At 40.3% G+C, this 9,512-nt stretch overlaps 1 long non-coding RNA gene across 1 annotated transcript in view; it reads left to right on the forward strand.

Moving 5' to 3' along the window:
- LOC134359207 (uncharacterized) overlaps positions 1 to 4,626 on the forward strand; it is a 43,929-nt gene extending 39,303 nt beyond the window's left edge. Inside the window, exon 4 of the long non-coding RNA XR_010021065.1 lies at positions 4,373 to 4,626. This is a non-coding gene — a long non-coding RNA (uncharacterized LOC134359207). The remainder of the gene's footprint in view (positions 1 to 4,372) is intronic.
- The last annotated feature ends 4,886 nt before the right edge of the window (positions 4,627 to 9,512 follow it).

Below are 9,512 nucleotides of genomic sequence, written 5' to 3' on the forward strand. Positions count from 1 at the left end.
GACTTATGGAGTGAAACAGAAGTGTTGTAGCCTTTGCAACCCAGCATCACAATTTTAAAGGAAAATCTGTAAGGGGCCTTCTCTTAATTACTAAACCAGTTCACCACTCAACAAGGGTTCCTTTGCATATAATTGACACAAATACAACAGGATCAGCAGTGGGGCCAGACACCTTACAAACTCCAACGACTTTGGCTTTTAGTGAAAAATGTTTAGCTAGGAATGATTCTGAACAGCATCTGTTACGCAAGAAAGGTCTATATCTCCATGAGCGGAAAAGTTGAGTGGAAGTATTGTAGACTGCGTTTTTGAAGTCTACGTGTATATTTATCCTGAAACCCTTATGCATGTTTTAGAAGGAACTTTTTTACTCTCTAGAATCTTTGCAAAGAAATTTAACCAGCTGTACTTAATTGTGTTTGAATTACAGAACACTACAGAAAATGTGTTTCCTGTTATTTTTTCAACATATGCACTTTATCTACAAGACAGTGATCTTGGCAGAATAATTCTAAAGCTAAAAGGGTCTGACAGGCTGTTCTGCTTTGCATCAAGCTTTAATAAAAGCATATGTAGACCACAATACATGACTGTGTGTTCTTGAAGAACAATGTCGTTTTGGATTCACTGAGGTTTTACCTCTGATCGTTCCATATGTCAGGAATCTGAAATGTTCAGAGACTGTGCATAGGAGGGGAGAACCTCCTTTTCAGCTTGCTCATCATTTTTAAAATTTGGCTGTTGCTCTGTTTGGAATGTGTCCCACCTTGCCACTTACACTCAAAGAACCTGAGCGCTCATTCATAATCCATTGATGCAACAAATCTCACTGTTAAAGATATTCTTTAACAGATGACGCTGGATGCATCCGTTAGGATACCAGTGTGAAGAAACCACCTCAAGACAGCAAATGGATGGCAGAATTTATTGAAATTATTCAATTAAATGATGAATGTTTGTTTAGTGAAAAAGCATTATCTTTTATCATTCAGCTGAAGCCTACAATAGCAAATTAGCTTCAGAATAAGAACTTTGTGGTATTCATTCAGCTTTTGTAGTTATGAAAAACAAAAACATGAAGATTTGAAGCTACTTCTATGATAATTGACTGACAACTTAAAATAAAATATTACTATATAACTACTAAGTTTGTAAAGAGAGTTTACCCCCGATCTCAGATTTTAGTTGACTTAGATTTATTGACTTTGTTTCTGATTTGGATTATTGTCTTATTTGTTCTTATGGAGAGGAGATTCACCCTTTGTCATATTAACCGTCTCAGAAACTCAGCTCCTTTGAAGTCAATGAAATCATTTTCTGAAGCAAAGAGTGAAACACATATCCTATAACATTGAAGAATTAGATTGTGAATGAGAATGAATTTCTTCCCCTAATATTGGTTATTAGACACTGGTTATTGGATGCCCTCTCCACTGACATGTTCTCTCTTACATCAAGATAACCCAGCAAATGCTGCACAAAACTGAAAATTGGAGATTTTCTTCACCATCGGTGAAAATCATAGCTGCAAATTTGCAGATCATGAAGCCTGAAGAAAATCTATACTCTTCAACCTTCCAGCAAAAGCAGAAATATTGGCACCAGCATTCACGCTGAGGGTTCTGTTTCAAGAGTGGTAGAACAAACTGTGAATTGAGTGTTTTTTAAGCAAAAGGACACTTATCATTTGTTTTACCTTTACCATAACCTTGACCTGGAATAGTATTGCTGTCTTAGAAGAAACGTTGGTTCATTTTAAGTAGTTCTATGACTAGTAAAGAATAGAGAACTGTGATGGGTGGGGACTGTAAATTGTAAACCATCACCCAATGATTCTGAAACTTGGTTTAGTCTTTCTTTGTTCCATGCTGTGCTAAATGACTAAGTGATTAGTCTGCAGACAAGTATAGCACAGGAGGGTGGAGTGCCATGGGCCCTAGTTGGCCTTGAAGTGAAATAGCCAGCACAGCAATTTTGGCAACCAACCAGCTACTACCATTAGCAGGAACTGGTGCAGCATCTGACAGTGGGACATTCACGAAGGTTCATTCCAAAGGAAGTCTTGTTTGCTTTAGCAGTCCGTGGATTTCCATATCCCTGCAATTTTAATGGTGAGATTCTGCCCGCTGTCTTGAAGTGGTGGGCAAGGTCACAATGCATTCAACCCATTCAAGACACGTACCCCAGCTGATCTCACAGCAATGTTGTCCTTTGTGGATGCAAAATTACCATGCATTGTGAGGCTTCAGTTTTGCAACAAGGCAGTAAGTGCTGCATGACACCTCCTGAGGCCTGCCTCTCTCCTCTTCCACCTGCACCTCTGCCACAATAGCTTTTCTCTTCTCACAGACTTGGATAAACAGTTGAAATTGGTTTCCTAAAGCTAAAGAACATTGTGCCCAATGTGGGGCTTGAAGCCGCAACCCTAAGATTAAGTGTCTCATTCTCTACCACCTGAGTTATTTGTCCAGATGTAGGATCAGGACCCAAAACAACAGCTGTCCATTTCTGTCCATACATGTTGCTGGCTCACTGAGATTTTCCAGTAACTTGTGTATGCATCAAAAACTAACAGATAGACAAGAGGAAATATCAGTGGACTTATATCTTAACTACCTGCATGTATATATATATATGTGTGTGTGTGTGTGTGTGTGTGTGTGTATACACACTGTAATTCACAATTTTCTTTTCTCTTTATTATCATGTTTTGCATTGTACTGCTGCTGCAAATTTAACAAATTTCACAACAAATTCTAGTGGCATTAAACCTGATTCTGGTTCTGACATCATTGTTTGGCGTGGGCTAACTGACATTTTCCATTCCAATCTCTTGCCCGTTTGTATATCAATCCCGATCATAGTTTCCCACATCACCACCTCAGCCTGTTTGTTTTGCATTTTCCATGTCCTCACATTTCTGCTCGTTCTTCGCCATTTCGTATTTTAACTGTTCCTGATTTTTTATTGACTGAAGCTAAAACACTAGCTCCCTGTTTTTCATCTAAAGATTGGCTGGCCTATTCGTGCTTCTAATTTGTTCTATTTTTGTTTGAAAAGTAAAGGCTGCCTGAAGATTTATAAACCAAAGATAACTTTGTTGTAGTTGCAGAAACTCTCCATTTATCAGTCTTGTATGGTGTCCCAAACTTCTAAAATATCTTTTTCTCCTCACTCCCTTCGTCATCATCGTGGCTATCCCTCAAGGTCGAGGATGACAGTCTTCATTCTGAAGAAGTGGCCCACAGAGCAAAGACGCCTGTGTGTGTATTTGTTTAACGTGTACTTGATGTTGCACTCCCAGAAGCACATGATACTTCACGAATCAACCAGCTGATTCCAAAGGCATGGAAACCACGACGATTGGAGCTGATAGATTTGTTGCAGCCTTCATCCGCCTTCACAGCCATTGAGATCGAAGTAACTTCGTCCGCCTGTTCCACCATTGAAGTCTTGGTTGGATTGTTCTTTGTCAGGGACCTCACCCTCGACCTTACCACCATGGGTGACACTACCAGGAGCATAGCTCCAGATGGCATCGCTCTCGGGATCTCAGGACCACACAAACTTCTCCACCACAACAAGGTGACAATCCACGGAGAAGTCACTCCCTTACCATGAACGGATCTGGCAGCAATGGCTGTCTAAAATTAGCTTTCAGCATCATTACACCTGAAGCAACAGGGGAGTATAAGAGAATTTTCTTTCATTGAAACATATTTGAAGTCAACAAGCAGAAGACGGGTGTCTAATACTAAGAGAAGAGTGAAAGGTCCAATGTAATGCACTGGGATTGTCTTATTCCATGACGTCTGGTATGGAAGTGATAATGACTTAAGAGTCCATTTATATAGATGTTTGTGGTGAGTAGCATTGGGTTCCTCAGACTCAACGACCTTGTATAAATATTCGATTTATCTCCTTTACACAATTTTCTCTCTCACAGGTGATATTTTTACTTAATTACTTAAAAGAGTGAAGGAAACAAAATCTATCAGTGCTTTTAAAAGAGAATTAGATGGGCCCTTGAGAGAGATAGTATGCAGAATTGTGAGGAAGGGGGATTGCTCTACCAGGAGCTGGCATAGACTGGCTGGGATGAATGGACTCTTTCTGCTCAACAGTATAGTGGTTCTGTGAATATTTTTTCTTCATATTTCCCAGTGGTTAGTCCTACAGCTTCAAAGATATGCAATATGCCTCAAGTTAGAAGTCATCAAATAGATGGAAGCAATAAAAATAAGAAATAGTGAAGAAATTAACTTACTATGTTTGATATAAAATATTTACTTGTGATAATCAGAACATTTTTGTTTAAAAAACAATCGTTTTTAGGCTCAGACACTTACAATGTTCAATGTTTTGTACATAGAGTACAGTACAAGCGTTATACACTCCATTCAAGCAGTCCATCTTCATCAGTCTTCTCCTCGTAGGGAGTGATCTCATGGAGCCATTCTTCACTGCTCCCCAGCTGAGTCCTGGTAATGCTGTGCTGTCATGTTCTGAAAGAATGCAGCTGATGATTGTGAATCTCTAAACACTTACTTACATTCTTACAATGTGTTGTTTTACGATGCTGTTCATGATGCTAAATGAAAAGATGCCAGAATATTGAACACTGTACTTCCCGTGCTAATTTATCCAGATACAGGAATCATCTCCTTGCTGTATTTCATTCATGCCATGATGTCACCAACATGTATAAAACAAACATTTGGATCAAATGCTTGAAACCTACATGTTTTGTTCTTCATTTTGAATAGAACAGTCGGTAAAATATGCTGAGAGTTAGAAAGCAGGTGTGTTCTTTTTGGGATATATAAAAATGACTCCTCCCCCTGCATTATTGTTAACTGTGGTCCCTTGCAGAGTTGATAGCGGATCACGGATTCTCAGTCCCATTCTTCGATCTGTGGCCCTGATGGTCATTTGACTGCAGTTGCATGGGGCATCCTGTAGCAGGAAGGGGTGAAGCAATATCTTAGGATGGGCTTTTCTCAGGAAATCAGAGCACTGTTGCCCCCACACTCATCTCCCTGTGTGAGTACTATGGTCAGTCCACTTTCCTGACATAACCAACGTCCCACGGACAGTTTACAAAAACACGCAGCTTCTGCAGAGGTGGACAGGCAGCTTACTTCCCATTGTACCTCTAAGAGAGAAAACCATCATAAAGTCAAATATCCCAACTTTACAATTCTTTTGTTGGCTATGGGATATTTTACTAAAACAAATTTCACACACCAAATAAAGATGAAAGCCAATTTCAATGGAGGAATGATGGCATGGGAGAAATATTGCACACTGGAAATGTATCCTGAGATCAATACTCCAGCCTGTGACCATTTTGATTTATTTCCGTATTTGCAACATTGGTTCTCTAGGAGACACCCTTCCATCCCCAGATTTCTCCTTCAGGACCTCTATCCTCAACTCTGAGAGCCGGGATTTGACTGCTGCTCTCACTGCACTGTTCCTATATCCAGTGCTCCCCAAAGTGTCAGGGAAATGCAGAACACATTTTCTGCATCAAGACAATTGCTTCTTAGCAGTACTTGAGCACCACCTCTATAAGTCTCTGACGTACTGTCTCCAGATACTGTACATTCACATTATTTGCCTCAAAGTTGCAGGTTAAAATCAGACTTTTAAGTAGGCATAACCAATCAGCACAATGTGCCATTTTATCCTCTCCACCATTTAATGCCATATTTGGCCTTTGAGTTTTATTTCTAGAGTCATAGAACAATACAGGTGCCAATGTGGATACGGGCTTTTCTGCCTATCAAGTCCATGCTGACCATGGTGCCTATCCAGATAGTCACAGTTTCTTGCATCTACCTGTACCACTCCCCCTACGTACCCATTCAATTACTCCTTAAGTGATACCTATTGTACCTGCTTCAATCACTGCTCTGGTAGTTCGTTCCATAAACTCATCACCCTCTGCATTAAAAGTAGCTCTTCATGTCCCTTTTCAACATTTCCTGCCTTATATTAAATGCATGCTCCTTAGTTTGGGACTCCCCTAGCCTGGGGAAATTACTACCATCCACTTTATCTGTGCCTCTCACAGTTATGAACACATCTGTAAGTCACACCTTATTCTCATATGCCTGAGGATTAAGGACCCATCCTGGCCAACCTCTCACTATAACTCCAGCCATTTAGTCCTGAAAATACCCTCATAAACCCTTTCTGCACTCTTCCCAGATTAACCATGCCTTTCCTATAATCAGGTAACTGAAAGTGTACGTAGTTTTCCAAGTGTGGCCTAACCAACAACTTATACAATACAATGGCAAAATAAAGTCCTAACTCCAATACTCATTGAAAGCCAGTGTGTTAAATGCCTGTTTCACCACCCTGTCTCCCTGTCAGGTCGCCTTCAACAAACTACGTACTTGTACTCCGAAATCCCTCTGTTCCATTATACTCCTGGTCTCTTTCATAGTATGGCTTTCCAAAATGTATCACCTCACACTTACCTATACTGAAATCCATTTACTACTTCTCAGTCCATTTCCCTAGCTAATCATGAATGCCTTGGTACTCTATCATAACTTTCTTTACTATCAACAACCTCCATGTTATCCACAAACTTACTGATCAACTCTTGTGATTTCACATCTAAATAATTTAAATAAATAATGAGTAACCAGAATCCCAACACTGATCCCTTTGGCACACTCCTAGTCACCAGCCTCCATTCCAAGAAGCAACCTTTAACCACTACCCTCTGCTTCCTGACATCTGAGCCAGTTTTGAGACCTCTTAACTAGTTCTTCCTGGATCCCATGGGACCTAACCACCCAGATCAGTCTAGCATGTGGTACTTTGTCAAAAGCCTTGCTAAAGTTCAAATTGACAACATCCACTGCACTACCTTCAAATACTTCTCTGGTTACCACTTCAAAAAACTTTAAAATTTTCATCAAGCATACAGTAACTTTCCATGTACATAGCCATGCTGACTCCTCCTAGTCAGACTCTATCCAAACGCTTGTAGATTTTGTCCCTCGGAATTCCCTCCTGTAACTTTTCCAAGACTGATGTCAGGCTGACTAATCTATAGTTCCTTGGCTATTCCTTGCTACCCACTGTAAACAATGGAACAACATTATCTACCTTTGAGTTCTCAGGAACTTCACCAATGGCTAAGAATGAAGCAAATATACTGTAGGTCCATAAGACCATAAGACATAGGAGCAGAATTAGGCCACTCGGCCCACTGAGGCTGGTCCACCATTCCATCATGGCTGATTTAATCCCATTCTTCTGCCTTCACCTGGTAACTTTCGAAACCCTGCCTAACCAAGAACTTATTGACCTTTGCTTTAAGTATAGTCAATGACTTGGCCTCCACAGGCACCTGTGGCAATAAATTCTATAGATCCGCCACCCCCTGGCTACAGAAATTCCTTCTCATCTCTGCTTTTTAAATGGACATCCCTCTTTTCTGAGCTGTACCCTCTGGTTTCAGTTTCATATACTATAGGAAACATCTTCTCCACATCCACTCTGTCTAGGCCTTTCAGTATTCAATAGGATTCAATGAGATTGCCCCACATTCCTCTAAACTCCAGGAAGTACATGTCCAGAGTTATCAAACACTGCTCATACAGTTGTGATAGAATTCACCCTGCAGTTTGAGAGGGAAGAAGCTAAAGTCAGATGTATCAGTATTACAGTGGAGTAAAGGGAATTACAGAGGGATGAGAGAGGAGCTGGCCAAAGTTGACTGGAATAGGAAACTGTTCCTTTAACTTAAGCTCCCTAATCAAATCTGGTTCATAACACAACAGCCAATCCAGAATTGTCTTCCCCTTTGTGGGATCAGCCACAAGTTGCTCTAAAAAGCCATCTCATAGGCATTCTACAATTTCCTACTCTTGGGATCCAGCACCAACAAAATTTTCCCAATCTATATGCATGTTGAAATCCCCCATGACTATCTTAACATTGCCTATTACATGCCTTTTCTATTTTTCATTGAAATTTAAATCCCACATCCTGGCTGCAGTTTTCCATATATATCTCCCCAAGCTTCCCACAAATTCCAAAGTCCTCCAGACTGTCATGCCCTGAGGTTTATCTACATTAATGCATTCTATGGCTGCAAGTGCCTCCTCCCTAGAAATATGAATGTCCTCCAAAACAACTCCAATTGATTTCCTCATCTCCTAAGCAACCACAATATTCTGCTCAGTACAGACTGAGGAGAAATATTCGTTCAAAATCCCACCTGGCTCAATACATAGGCAGACTTGCTGATCTCTAAGGGGACCTACCTTCTCCATAGCCATCCTTTTATCCTATTCTATTGAACCTCTTGGGATTTTCTTTAACCTTATCAGGTATGGAAACACCAATGCCCTTAAATAGAAACGCCTACAAAAAGTAATGGATACAGCCCAGTCCATCACGGGTAAATTCCTCACCAGCATTGAGCACATCTGCGAGAAGAACAGCATCCATCATCAAGGACCTTCCCCCCCCCCACCCAACCCCCCAATTATTACTATTATTATGTTCATTTGGTATTTGCACAGTTTGTTGTCTTTTGCACTTGGGATGTTTGTCATGTGTGCAGGGTTGTCACTGATTCTATGATGTTTCTTTGTATCTATTGTGAACACTTGCAAGAAAATGAATCTCAGGATGGTTTATGGTGGCATATATGTACTTTGATATTAAAATTTACTTTGAACTTAGAACATTACCTGCCAAATTCACCTCATACCTCTCTTTGTCCTCCTGATTTCCCTCTTGAAACTATTTTTAATCTTTTTGTCCTCATCAAGGGATTCACTCGATCCCAACCTCCATAACCCAATGTAAGTTTCCTCCTTTTTCTTGTCCAGAAAACTTCCTCTAGTAAAGAGAGTAAGTTCTGCAGTTGACAAGGAATGCAAAAGATACAACTCATCCAGTCATTAAAGCATATATTAAAGCATGAATTAATGTGGCAGAAACAACAGATACAGAATGGTTTTAGAGTATTTACTCTAAATGCAACATGTAAAATTATTTTACCGTAGTTCTAAAGATGAGCAGTTTCTTGCCAGAAGCCACTTGCACCATTTCATGTAGCACGATACTGGAAATCTGCAGATAAAAGCTCACCATTGCAACACTGTCATTGTATTATTGCAGTATGGTTGAGTAGTGAAAACACACATCATGTCACCAGTGATGCAACCATTAGAACAATCCAGTGAGAGATTCTGAACTCTGATGGCATCAGCATGGAATTTTCATTTTCTCCCTGTGATGTCCAGATGCACCATCTTCCTCCATTGTCCCCAAATAGTTCAGTCAGATAGTCCACTATTCTCTGATAAATGCCCCTGGTGTAACACTGAGTAGCAGAATTGGGGGAATTGAAGGCAGTGTGGTCCACTTTCCTGCTCTTTCCCCATAAACCTTGATTCCAACCATAATTTGAAAAACTATTTCAGCTTTAAACATGCACAAGGACTCTTCTCTGAGGCAAGAAATTCCAAAGA

This window comes from Mobula hypostoma, chromosome 20, assembly GCF_963921235.1.
Source record: "Mobula hypostoma chromosome 20, sMobHyp1.1, whole genome shotgun sequence".
NCBI classification, from domain to species: Eukaryota; Metazoa; Chordata; class Chondrichthyes; order Myliobatiformes; family Myliobatidae; genus Mobula; species Mobula hypostoma.